The 14,243-nt window shown below is 44.8% G+C and overlaps 1 protein-coding gene across 3 annotated transcripts in view; it reads right to left on the reverse strand.

Moving 5' to 3' along the window:
• The window catches only part of SERTAD2 (SERTA domain containing 2), a 101,812-nt gene that overhangs the window by 21,243 nt on the left and 66,326 nt on the right, over positions 1–14,243 (reverse strand). The window contains exon 1 of one of the 3 annotated variants that reach the window (XM_054023126.1): positions 4,624–4,908. The exons of the other annotated variants lie outside the window; for them this stretch is intronic. The gene's annotated coding sequence lies outside the window, so the exon portion shown is untranslated. Of the gene's footprint in view, positions 1–4,623; positions 4,909–14,243 lie in introns of those variants that run through there. 3 annotated transcript variants of the gene reach the window in all.

The raw sequence follows: 14,243 nt of genomic DNA on the forward strand, positions 1-14,243 counted from the left end.
ATTTGTATCTGCTTCATAGAATTTTTATATATGTAGTAACACTTCTCTTTTGCTGTTCTTTTCTTAACAGGAAACACAGGAAACGGGACCAAATCCGGCTCATTCATTGATGTGTAAGTAAGACAAGTAGGATCTGGCTCCCACTGATTACACAGAATGGGACATATGACACTTAAAGTAATGTAAAAACTGAACTCCAAAGCCCCATAGGAGAGGCCATTCCAGCTTTGCCAAAGCACAACAGGGCTGTAATGGGACTGAGGTTCTGGCTCAAAGACTTCAATAGAGTCACACCAGTGTAACGGAGAGCAGAATCTAGCCATGTCATTTACCTACCACAGTCACATATTATTTATATTATGGTAGTGGCCAGGAACCCCAGTCATGGCCCTGGACCCCTTTGTGGCAGGCACTATACAAATACAGAACAAAATGACTGCCCCACCACAAAATGCTTACGATCTATACAGTCACTTTGAATTTGGCTTCTCTGGACTTTTCAGTGACTGTGCAATCTGAATGTTGCAGTAACAGTTTGTTTTCCGTTTACATTCCATATTATTTTTTGCTGACTGCACTGGTAATGCTGGGGAAAAAAAAGCAAGACCTCAGTTGTGGCAAACATTAAAGTTCACTTCATTTATAACAGGTAAAAAATTATATACATTAAAGGTCTTTCTCCATTTAGGAGAAGCAGGCCCTTCTGTTCAGAAGCAGCTATACTTTTCCTGATTGATCAGTGTACTTGTAAAATAACTATTGGTAGAAATGTGTCAATTGCATCTATTAAAAAACACCACCACCACCACACACCAACGATTCTCAGATCTGCAGATTCCACTTTTTATAAACTAATAATTAGCGGGAGGATCAGCTACACTAAGTATTTGCACTATTACCAGCTGGCTTCCCTTTAAACTGGACCTTGCTCTCTTTTCTTTAGTGCATTCATGATCTTTGGACTCAGCAATTGAAGTCTGCTGTTTCTGGCACAGATTGATTTTTTTTTTTTTTTGCCAAGAAACTGTTGCCACTGAAGCGGTCTCCTTTTGTGCCAGGCTTACAAATATGAACTAACTCACAAGAAAGTATACCTGCATTAAACAGAACTTATAAAAGTAAGTGGGTCATCAGAAGATTGTCTATACCTTTGAAGGGATGCATTCCCTTTTATGAAAAGCTACACTGTAGTATATGTTATCTAAATGCAAAAATGGTCATCACAACTCTGGATTACCTGCCTTACTTCAGCACTCCTAGTCGTGGACTATGGCAAAGCATTATACATCAGTGTGAAATATAAAACAACATTCTAAATTGTTTTTCAGATAAACAATTCACAGAAAAAAAAAGGCTCATTAATTGTTGGCAAAGTAGTTCAACTAGATACTACTAAGATCTGCTGCATCCAATGGAGGTGAAACTTCACTTAAAGAAAATGTCAACCTGCATTATAAAGTTGGAGTTTTCATGCTGACTGCTTTTAGTACATTGTGCCCAATTGTGTGATGTCTTTCAAGCAATCATTTTCGTTACTTGGGTCTTACGCATTATTTGTATTACTTCCACCAAAGGCATTGTGAAAAACTCATTGTCTTATATTTTGGGTAAACCATGCTAAGAATAGCAGGTGTCTAAGGAACATAGTTACACATCACAATAAATCAGCATACACGCCTGTTTAATTCTGTATATTGAAATGGTTTTAAATAAAGACAAACCTACATACGTTTAGGCTAAGACGTTTCTTTTGTTCGTCTGTTTTTTAAACAACTTCCGAGTGAATAAAAATCAGCTTGACGTGAAAATCAAAAGGAGTACTTTAATAAGCACAAGGTATAGCTTCATTCTCTAAAGAGGGTAATTCTGCTTCTACTGAAGACAATTGGAGGTTTTGCTATTGACTTACATGGAAGTAGAATCAGGCTCTAAAGGAGGAAACTGCAGCTGTTAGATGCTGCAATACTTGTCTGGACAATGGAAGTGTTCCCTAGGATACATGCCCTAATGTACCTGTCTGGCACCACAAGCTACTAATCCTCCTTCCACCTCTAATAAAGGGAATGACAGTATTAATACTAGCCCATCAAAGTAAATCAGGTTCAGAAGACACCAAACTTGTTTTCAAGTATCAGGGGGTAGCCGTGTTAGTCTGTATCTACAAAAACAACAAGGAGTCTGGTGGCACCTTAAAGACTAACAGATTTATTTGGGCATAAGCTTTCGTGAGTAAAAACCTCACTTCTTCGGATGCATAGAGTGAAAGTTACAGATGCAGGCATTATATACTGACACATGGAGAGCAGGGAGTTACTTCACAAGTGGTTCTCCTCTTTTTACTCACGAAAGCTTATGCCCAAATAAATCTGTTAGTCTTTAAGGTGCCACCAGACTCCTTGTTGTTCAAACTTGTTTTATTATGCATGAAAAAAATATCAGTTTTACTGTGAGCAAGAGCTACTTTTAATTAGCCTACCTAATCAACTGCTTAGTTTATAAAGCAATATATGTATGTTAAGCAGCAAGTTATAAGAAAACTTAATTAGTTATGCAATTACTTTACCATGTGAAAATCCTGATGGCACTGGATCAGAAAGCTAGGTAGGGTGACCAGACAGCAAATGTGAAAAATCGGGACGGGGGTGGGGGGTAATAGGAGCCTATATAAGAAAAAGACCCCAAAATCGGGACTGTCCCTATAAAATCGGGACATCTGGTCATCCTAAAGCTAGGTAGGGTTCACACAATCCTTGTGTACAATTTCTATACCCTCTATACACTTTGTCTAGATGTAGGGAGTTTTATGCAGGTAAATCTCGGCTCGCTGAAAAGAAAAACTATGAACCTGATTCTTCTGTCACTTTAACCCATGTAAAATCAGAAGTGGCTCCATTTACTTAACTGGAGTTACACTAGTGTACAATTGGTGTGATGGGAGAATCAGTCCTCTGCACTGTGGGCATTACAGGTACTCTGTTGGGGCAGAATACAAAATCCACTGGAGTCAGTGAGAGTCTGTCCACTGATTTCAATACACAATGGATAGGCCCTGGGTGAGGGATGCCTGACTGTTGCTTTGGACTCCTCTGAACCCGGACTGCCAACTGCAGCAACTCACATCACTTTCTATGTCACGACTTTGTAAAGGCACCAACCTCCACCTGGGAGGGAACTGAAACTGGCAATTTCATTTTGCACCATCAGCAGATCAGAACTGGAGTCCAAACTGTAATCAACCACTCCTGGCTCCTCCATAACTGCATATGAACAATACGGTACTTCCTATCAAAACTCTCCTTGCATTTCAGAATACACACATCACAAAATGCAAGAACTATAGCATGTGATATGCACTACAAATGAATGCCTTTCCCTTGGAAGACTCACGTTTCCAGAAGGACCAGTGAGTGACACACAAGAAGTGCTAAAACCTCAGGATACCCCAACAGCCAGGAATCTACTTTTACAAATCCCAAAACACTCATGCAAATAAAGCAGACCTCACTTTGAAGCCAATGGGCACTGCAAAAGAATAAAATAATTCTTGCCTAGAATAAAATGTTTCCAACATTCCCTAAATCTGCGTATTCCTTGATGTGCTGATATTGCCTCTAAAAAATGATCAAATCTTGTTCTCTAACACCCCCCGCCCCAAGCATGTTTTTTCCTCTGCTGGCATTGCTTCTATCGAGGAGAAATGTAAATACACTGCTGCTCGATGAAAAGACATAATAACCCCCTGCCCCGATGCCACATAGACACCAAGCATGGAATAACCCAGCTCTTCTGTAACCTATCTGGGACAGGCAGAGCCTCCACCAGGGTAAGTCGTTTCAGCTCCAACATATCTGAAGTCTTCTAGATTCAGAACCCTCCCCAAACCCTTTAGTTTGCCCTGCAAAGATCCACACTTCCAGGGGGACTCCCAAGTCCTGTTAGCCAGGGTCTGAAGGCAATGGGGGAAGGGAGGGGGGAAAAGGTGGGGGCAGATTGCAAGATGCAGCTTATATTGCACCTTGTCTCTTGCCGGTTTCCAGAGCTCTCCGGCCCATATTGAAAGTTATTACAGCAGAGACTGTTCCTGCAAGTTGGAGGTAAACATGGCTCTGGGAACACTAACGCGCAGCGCTCCTAGAGCGCTGCCCAACAACCCCCCTTGAGAAAGTACGTACACATTTAACCCCCCCCCCCCCAACACACACACACACACACACACTGGAGGAGAGCTCTGCACATTTGGAGACAGTCCTTTTAACAGGATCCTCTTTTCTGCTCATCCCGCTCACAGCCCAGCCGCCCCGGGAGGGGGCAGATCCTCGCTCCCGAGGATTACAAATACTGCAAAAAGCACCAGACCCGTGGCTCCCCCCCGTCACTTCTTGCAGAGTTTTTGTCTTTAGTGCTAACCAAGGGAAATCGATTGTTTGTGGACACAGCACCGGTGTCATCGTGTCATTACGTATCGACCCCCCCCCCCCCCCCCACACACACAAACAAAACAAACACACTTTTCTCACCAGTACCTCCCAACCTCCCCCCCACCCCAGCACCTGCAATCCCAGCCGCCCCTGACCCCCAGCAGCTGGACAGCAAAGACCCCCCCGCCCCGGGAGTTGAACTTACCACATGCAGTTCCACCTGAGAACTAAAGCATCAGGGTCTGCTCGCTCCGGATCTACACCCGCTCCATATGTCGCTCGCTGGCGGGGACGGGGGGCGGGTGGGATGGAAGCGGAGGGGAGGGGGGGGGAGAGGCGGAGGCAGCTTGAGGATTTAAGCCGCTGGTTTCTCCGCGCTGCTGCCGCCGCGCTCACGAAGCATTATACAATGGAGGAGGGCGGGGGGCGGAGAGCAGCCCGTGCGCCCAGCACTTGCCATGCACAGAGAGTGACGCGAGGAGCGAGAGAGGCTCTGGCGAGCTCCTTGCCCTCTGGCTCCCGGCGAAGCTCCGCCCCTGTGCTAGTCTCTCCCTCCCCCTTCCCCCTCCGCCGCCTGCTGCTGCTGCTGCTCCCCGGCTCCCGCAACGGGGCTGGGAAGGCAGCGGCGCATCCCCTGGCCGGGCCAGCCAAGGCCAGGCGGAGCTGCGCTCCCCGGGATCGCCTGCACGCGCCTTTGTCCCGGGAGAGCCCAGCGCTGCCCGCCGGGGAGAGGCTGGGAGCGTCCCCTCCCCGAGCCCCCGGGGGGCACCTGCCGGGGTGTGGGCAGCGGCCCCGGGCGCAGGCGGGGACAAAAGGCAGGGGGGCTGGCGCGCACAACGCAGCCGGCCTGCGCAGCTCAGCGCAACCACAACTATGACAAGCATTCGAGCTATCCGACAACTTGGGACTGGTCAACAAGTCGGGCTGGAGCGCGGCGAGTTCCTGCAGCAGCAGGCAGGCTCCGCCGGAGGAACAACAGCTGGGGGCCTGCCCCCGCAGCTCGCAGGCAGGGGCGGGAGCTGGCTGGAGCGCTGCCCGGCCTCAGGGAGGGCCTCACTCGTTGGCATGTGCAAAAAGAGGAAGGGCCGATTGGTCACCGAAGTTGTGCTGGACTTTCTCTAGGTTCCCCAAGCACCAGCCAGAAACCCCCACCCCCGCAGACAGCTAGGAGCTCCCACTGTTAGGTGAACGAGGAGAAATCCCAGCGAGTTGCGCAACTGCGTCCGGGATGCAGCAGAGAAACACAAGCAGCGCAGTGGGCTTGTAAGGTCCTGAGCTCCCTTCTGCTTGTGGACATGCTCTTGGCAACCTCAGAGGGCTCTAGAAACGTGTCAGCAATGTCCTGAACCCCCACGCCCACCCCTTCCCCAGGTCAAAGCCTTCATCCAGCCTGTCTGTGGGCTGCAAAAGGAAGGACTGGCTTAGAACAGTCGTTCTCAACTTTTCCGGACTACTGTATCCCTTTTAGGAGGCTGATGTGTATTATAGGTTTCGCCTCGCTTAAAAACTACTTGCTTACAAAATCAAACATAAAAATACGAAAGTGTCACAGCACATTATTACTGAAAAATTCCTTACTTTCTCATTGTTACCCTATAATTATAAAATAAACCTACTGACATATAAATATTGTATTTATATTTCAGCGTATAGTAATATAGAGCAGTATAAACAAGTCATTGTCTGTATGAAATTTTAGTTTGTACTGACTTCACTAGTGCTTTTTATGTAGCCTGTTGTAAAACTAGGCAAATATCTAAATGAGTTGACCTACCCCACGAAGACTTCTGCGCATCCCCAGGGGTATGCATACCCCTGTTGAGAACCACTGGCCTAGACCCCCGGTCTTTTCTATTTCAGAGTTAAGAATGTGTTTTGGTTTTTCAGAGTTTGTATAGTTTTAGAAGCTAAAATACAAAACAGAAAAACAACGTGCACACATCCCCCTCTCTGAACAGAAAAATAGTGCCTTCTGTACAAACACTGACTAATGGAGTCCTGTGCAGTTAATTATGTATTGCACCCACTTTACAGAAGGGGAAACAGATACAGAGAAATTAAATCATATGAACACGGCAACACAGCAAGTCAATGGCAGTGCTTGGATTATTATTAAATTATTAGTTCACAGACTTGCTTTGGGTGTCACAGTGCCCACCCCTCAACACCTCACCTTTCCAAAAAAGGGTTATGTGGTTTAAAACAAACTAGTAGAGACTAAATTAGCAGAGAAAACTCTGCACACTTGTTCTCTCTCATCTTGGAAATACATTTTTACCTGGGAAATTAATTTTGATAGTGATTTTTCTCCCCTCTATAGAATCCTAGATTCTAAAATTTGGCTTTACAGATATATGCCCATGCACAAAATTAGGCCAAACGGGTGTGTTCAAATGCATAAAGACTTGAGCAGGGAAAAGCTTTGAACCATGTGTTATCTGCAAAGAAAGACTTATAAGTTACGTAAATGATTCTGTTTTAAAATGCATTTCTAGACAGTATTATAAAAAGGCAATACAAACACCTTAACATTTTGGCTGCAACCCCAAAAGCATCTCAGTTCATTTTGGTCCACTAAACCAGTACTTTGTGACAATAAAGCGTTAAGACCTAACATAAAGGAGGTCATTAGTCATTAATATCACGACAAGTTTAGGTATTATGTTCAAAATGTTCTGGAATGATTTGCAATCAATCCAATTTATGATCCTTGTTGCAATTTTCAACCAGAGCACTGAAAGAAGTATCATACTTTTGAAAAAAGTTAAATTCAACTGGAAGCTGCATGCACATAAAATCCACAAAGTCAAAACATTTTAAAATGAAAATTACCAAAACAATAAGAAACCATTGAGGATTTTACTAATTTTTAAATTATAATTTAAAAAGACAGGTAATTTATATTTTAAATTTCTAGTCTTTTAGGGTCATTTTTAGATGGTACTCCACTTCACGTAGTTATGGCATACATCATTAAAAAAAATATTAGACCTGAAGCATTGGCGCGTCTCCATTTCCACCAGAGCTGTGTATTTTGGAGGCCTCCTCATATCTTAGTGTTTTTTCCCATTCCTCCCTTCCTATCAGCCACTCACTTTGAGGAAATCAAATGAAATAATACCTATAATCTCCTGTTGTGATACAAAGGTAGCACTGAACCAGATTTGCAAAGCAATTCATGAACCATTTATTGAATTTTGATAAGCGTCTCATGAATTGATCGGAAGCAGGCAAAAATTAATAGTAGTCTTTCTGATGGCTGGCTACTATCCAGCAGATAGGATAACCTTCTGTCTGCTTGAAGGAAGCAAATCTTTTCTTGAAGGCAAAAAAAAAAGTAACTGCATTTTATTGCTGAACTGAACTGTGATATAGCAAAGACTCAGGCAGGTTTCAGCATTCTCATAAGCCACTACATATTTTTATGTATATTTAAAAATAACTTTCACATGCTATCTCTACTCAATTTTGAGGCCAGATTTTGCTCTCTGTTGAGTCAATGAACATCCTGAGTAACCCTTTGATTTCAGTGGGTTTACACCAGAGAAACTATGAACAGATTTGGCCTACAAATTGTTAGATTTAACATTCCAGACAGTATTATGAATAGATTTTCTCCAATATCTTTCATAAAAGGCGGCCAAGGCACATCGTGGGTGCTACAACACCTACTTATACCACTCCTACACTAGGTGATTAACTCCTCTGTAAATGGAGAGGCCAGATTCTGATGTTTTTAGGCTAGTGTCATTTTGGAGTAATTCCACTGAGCCAAATTCTTCTTAGTTACATCAGTGGAAATCTGGAGTAATTCCATTACTGTCATCAGAGTTACTTCAGATTTACACTGGTGTAATTAAGAGCAGAATCTGGCACTGAGTGTGTTGCCTATATGATACATTCAGATTACAGAGGCCTGCACCATGGAATTCAAAGTTTACCATTAACTTACAGCTTCTGCACGCCAGTGAGCTTGCTACAACAAATGTTTGCTAAAGAAGCAGTTGGATTTGGTTCCGATATCTAAGGGCCCAGTCTTGCAGTTATATATTGCATGGCATAGGGCCAGAGTCCATTTCATATCAGTTTTAAACTGGTATAATGCAACTGACTTCAATGGAGTTGCTCCCAATGTACACCAGTCTGAAGAAAAATCAGATCCCTTCTGCTTATTATGGTGAGCAACCCCACTGAACTTTTCTTGATGAGAGGTTTTTCGGTCACGTTGTTACACAAATGTTCCCTACAGTGGGAATTTAGTACACCTTGCGTCTGTGCACAAAAGTCCCTCAACTGAGTGTCGTCACACATGCCTAGGAGCTTTAGCACAACTGAGGGCTTGTCTACAGTATTGCGCAGGGCCAATCAAAGATACGCAACTTCAGCTATGTGAGTAGCATAGGTGAAGTCGACCTACTTACATCTACTTACTGCGGTGTCTTCACTGCGGTAAGTCAACAGCTGACGCTCACCCATTGACTCCGCTTGCGCTCCTCGTTCTGGTGGAGTACTGGACTCGACGGAAGAGCGCTCAGCGTCGATTTATCGGGTCTATACTAGAGATGCGATAAATTGACCCCCGCTGGATCAATTGCTGCCCACCGATCCCCCGGGTAGTGTGGACAAGCCCTTGGGCTCCACTATGTCAGGTCAATGTCACTGCCAGTGTGCACAAAGGTTACACTACATATATCAGATTAGCCTACCACTGGCTGTCCCACACTGTGAATGTGGCTTCTCTGTAATAAAACTCTACTGCCTCAAGATCAACAAACTGACCAGATCCAGCTATTACGGCTCTAGGCTGAACTCAACCTTAGACCCCTTTCAGTCCCTTTGAAGTAGGTCGTTTAAAGGGCTGCACTAGCTTCCTGCACCTCACTCAGAGTGGAGCCAGGCAGTGTAACCTCTCTGGATGTCAGCCCCTCGGTTCTGAACCATGCTAACAACACAGGCTCAACTTGGTTTTAGCACCTGTAATACTTTCCTTTCAGGAGTGTGACAGTCTAAGTTTGCAGTGACATAGATAGACACAGTGTCTTCAGAACAAAGCCTTCTTTATTCCGCAAAGCATATAGAGCAAAGGGGAAAAACCAATAAGAGGCCCGCACACGGGTCTTACTTGTCCTTAAACTTTCCTTGCCAGCTGTTGCAAGTTCCCCTCAGCCCAGTTACCTTTGTCTCTAGCAGGGAGAAGGAGCCTATTCTACTGCAGCAGGTTCCCCGTCTCTGTGCGTCAGTCAGATGGTCAGCTTTCACGGCCATTCCCTGGGTAGCCTCCGGCCACTCACTCAACCCCTCTTTCCCAAGCATCTTTGAGGTTTAGGATCGCATTTGATCTTAGGCTCAGCCTTGGAAAGAGCCAGCCACTCTAGTCTGGATGGAGCCAGCTGGGGTATTCCCCAACTGATAGCTCCCCCCCATTGTTTCCTCAAGGAGCTTTATCTTTCTCATTGTTTCATTTCCTGTGGATTGGTTTCCCCCTTTACAGCCTCCTTATTTAACTCCTGTCATTCAAGCAGGTTAATATCAAATAGATAATCTAAGGGGCGAATGAGATTTGTGAAAAACACTACACAGAACTCCCTCATTCTCCACAATGCCTACATGAGGTTTGCCTAAACCAGAGGTCTCAAACTCAAATGACCAGGAGGGCCACATGAGGACTAGTACATTGACCCAAGGGCCGCATTACTGACACCTCCCGCCCCCGCCGCCCTCAGCCCCGCCCCCACTCCACCCCTTCCATGAGGCCCCGACCCTGCCCTGCCTCTTCCCACCCCTTCCCTGCCCCCATTCCAACCCCTTCCCCGAAATCCCCACCCCGACTCCGCCCCCTCCCTGCCCCCAGGGGGTGCAGGAGGGGTGAGGGGTGCAGCAGGGGGTTCAGGGCAGGGGGTTCGACTGCAGGACGGGTTCGGGGGGGCATATTAGGTCTTACTTCTGCCAGGACAGGGCATGGAATTAGGAAGGATTTTCAGCTTTGGGGAAAAAAACTTTACTTTAGCTGGAGTGGCTTAGCTCTTCATCCTCTTGGTTCCCCCCATCCCCCAGCATCTCCCATTGGCCGTGAATGGGGAACCACGGCCAATGGGAGCAACAGCAACACACACACCCCTGTGCCCCTGCTCCCCCACATTCTGGCCGCTCCTGGAGCGGCGCAGGGGCAGGACAGGCAGGCAGGGACGGGAGCCTACCCTGCCCCCGGTGCGCGTCGGGCCGGAGCCACTCTAGGTAAACGCTGGGAGCTTACGGGCCACAGAAAATAACCTTGCAGGCCGCATGCGGCCCGTGGGCCACATGTTTGAGACCCCTAAACCATGTCGGTCAGCGTAGAAACAGCTCGGGACTGAGACAGGTGTTGCTGCACAGGGAAATAAGTCGATGGAGGCTTCTAGAACATGAAGGAATTCTGGAAGTTTGACCATAATTCTCCTGGGCATGCACAAGTTCTCCCAGAGGGCAGTTAGCAATCACCCACAATGCACCACAGTTGGAATGGTGTGAGCAATGTTTTCCCAGAGGGCATTGCTGCTAAACTGACTGAATGCAGACCTAGTCTGGATGCAGGGCATAATAACAAGTCAACTAAAACATGAACACAAATGCCACAGGAGGATAGCCTGCATTGTGTTTGCTACAACTGAGTCCAAGCATAGTCTCACACCTTTGCTTTGATTGGTAAAAACATCCACAGGATAGATCAGGCTCTTTTACGCTTTCAAATATTTGATACTGAAGTATGAGCATAACGTTACCATTACAAGGCTCACCTTTGAACTCCTTACTTAGGCAAAACTCACTGGAGTAAGGATTGCTGCAGCAGGCCTGCCATTGGTATCCTTACCCAGAATCCAGGTTTTACAGCATTTACAGCTGCAGATTTTTGGTTCATCTCAAAGTAATTCATTAGACTATTACGAACTGATCAATAACATTTGAATACCAAGATGCGTGCTGATTAGGAAACAACAGCACTATTGAGGCTGCAATATTAGCTTGAACAGCTACATCTTTTACTTTTTCAAAAAGAATCAGTACAAACAGTTTGTTACATTTCTAGTGTGATCCTCTACCTATTTTAAAATGTATCGGACACTAGGGTTTTGTGAGATTTCACCAGGTAATTCTAGTTACAAATCTAGTCGTTAACAGCATTCTCGCGGAATGATTTTGTATTGAACTGAATTCAAACAACAGTATTTGGTGCTATAAGGAATTTTTTCCACCTCGGTTCTCAATTTTTGGACAAGATTGAAAACACAAGTGATGATGTTTTTTAAGACACTTTTTTAAAGAAGTGGGAAAAATAGCAATACGGGAAGGAGTCCTTAGATGGGTCAATGTAAAACAAAGGAATACACTCTAAATAAAAGTGCAGAATTGTTGGGAAAACACCAGAGGAAGCAATCTGGCTATCGGTCAAATTAACCATTGGCATAAAGAGATTTAACTCCATGGAATCTAGCAGAGATGGGCCACTAATTCTAGTTCTGAGCATGCCCCAGTGTGTGGATGGTACTGCTGATTACTTACAGAGTGTGTTAGCCCAACAAGGTCTGTAAAAAGGGCACCCAACTCAGTTTTATTGATGCATTATTCACTTCTGGTTCATAATCAAAATTAGACTAAACTTCAGTAACTTAGTGTACAGCAAGCTCTGCAGATACTACAGATCTTTTTTTGCAAGAATGCTTGTAATAAAGTCATTTCCACAGTGATGTAATACAGAGACACATTTACTAGTGCAGATGCACCCAACACAGATCCTTAACATATTAAAACACAGTTTGGTTCTTTCTACACAGGCAAGACCAAACATGTTATAACATATTTGGGTCATTACCATGAAACAGGGCTTGAATACCATACATTTTTAAGCACGAATAGGACCAGATAGGTAATCACAAGCCGAATTTGGCTAGCATGGCTCATAAAGGAAATGCTCTGGCTCACATTGGTCGATAGCAGTGACTGTTGCTCGTGCAATTTCAGTCCTAGTAAGGATAAAGCCTAGATGCGGATATGGATTGATAAACCCATACTGTCAGAGTTCCAACATGCTCGTTTGTATTTGCTATGAACATGCTTGTGCCGAAGAATAAATTTCAGTCTAGTTTACGTGTGAACATGCATATGCATGTATACATCAAAATGGATGAGCATATTTCTACCTACTTTTGCTTTAAAAAAAAAAGAAAACAAACAAACAAACAAAAAAAAACACACACCACCACCAATGGTACATCAAGCTAAGCTTTCATAGAGTTTCTGAGGTTTGGCACTCTATTAAAAACTTTAGGAAACATCACAGGGAGTACAGATTTAAGAGGTGCCAACTGACTGATACATAGACATTTTATTAATAACCCAAATTTGTAATGATATAACCCTGCTCCGACCACCACAAAAAAGTGCAAAAAGAAAAAAGAAAAAACTATTATGCAAACATGCAATTATCTGAGGGTCTGATCAAACAGTGAATGATCTACAGCAGTGGTTCTCAACCTTTTTGGGCTCAGGACCCACTTATAAATGTTTATTTACTGGGTGGCAACAGGCCATAGTCTGGGGTGATTTTGGTAGGATCCTGCCCCCCCTCTGGGGGGAGGAGGGGAGAGGGTTGGGTGCTGCCCAGCACTCACCCCACAGGGGCAGCTCCTGCGCTGTGTGGCTGGCTGGGCTCGGCTCTCCATTCTGGGTGTTGCAACCTCTAGGGTTGAGCAGCACTGCTCAACTTTGGCCCCGCCCCCTTGACTGGATCCCTCACAGAAATATGGAATTGTGACCTGGCTCATGGGGTTGCAGTGCCACTCACTCAAATTTAGCCTACTCGGACTCCCATCCTCACGATGGCTGGGCGGAACCGGAATGCCACTGGGAGGGACCCCAGAGGTTGCAGTGCCTGGAGCAGGGAGGTGAGCCCAACCAGCCCTGTGGGACAGGAGCTGCCGCCCAACCCTTTGAAACATTCTAGCGACCCAATTTTGGGTCCCGACCCACAGGCTGAAAACCCTGCTCTATACAGCTTCCCCTTACAAAAACAAAACAAAAACAAAACAAAACAAAAAAAAACAGAAGTTGAATCTGCACCACCAAATTCAGAGGAAAAAGTGTCTGACAGCAACTAGCACGAGACCATCAGATGTAGCATAAACTCCCACTGCCGTTCTGTTCCGTTACAAATAACGACACGGCAGACAGAACCTAAACTCATTGAACCAATGCATTAAATTACATTAAGAGTTTCCCCTTCCCTCCCTTTAAAAAAAAAAAAGGGGAAATGTACAATCTTTGAAATCCAGATCAGTGAATAAAGCATCATGTCCGATTCTTTACTGACTACAGCTACAGTAATGACTCACTTGGCCTCATTAGATTTATGTTAGTGCGAAGACGAGTCAGCAAAATCCAGTACTGTATATGCAGGTAAATAGCTACTAGTTGGTGGAAGCAACATTTGCACTCCCAGCACCACCTGAAATCATCATCATAATGGTCATTACCACATTACCGTCTAAATGATTAAATAAAAAGGACTACATATATAATAAAATTCATATATTTCCCTTTTAATCATTTCTAATTCTTTCCCACTTCATGTACAGAATGAACAAGAGCAGTTCTCCATCTGCAGGACAACAATTGGAGAAGCTAAGACTGAAGGCTCTACAAATCACTATTTCTAATGTAGAGGTAAAACGTAATATCCTTGTGGACAGACTCAAGAATCAGTGTCCATCGCAAGGGAGAGAAAGCAGTAGAGACTCCGCAACTTAACACAAAGGGCCATGTACTCCCACTCTTTCCACCTGTGCTAGCAGA

Source organism: Malaclemys terrapin, chromosome 3 (genome assembly GCF_027887155.1).
Source record: "Malaclemys terrapin pileata isolate rMalTer1 chromosome 3, rMalTer1.hap1, whole genome shotgun sequence".
In the NCBI taxonomy this organism is placed as follows: domain Eukaryota; kingdom Metazoa; phylum Chordata; order Testudines; family Emydidae; genus Malaclemys; species Malaclemys terrapin.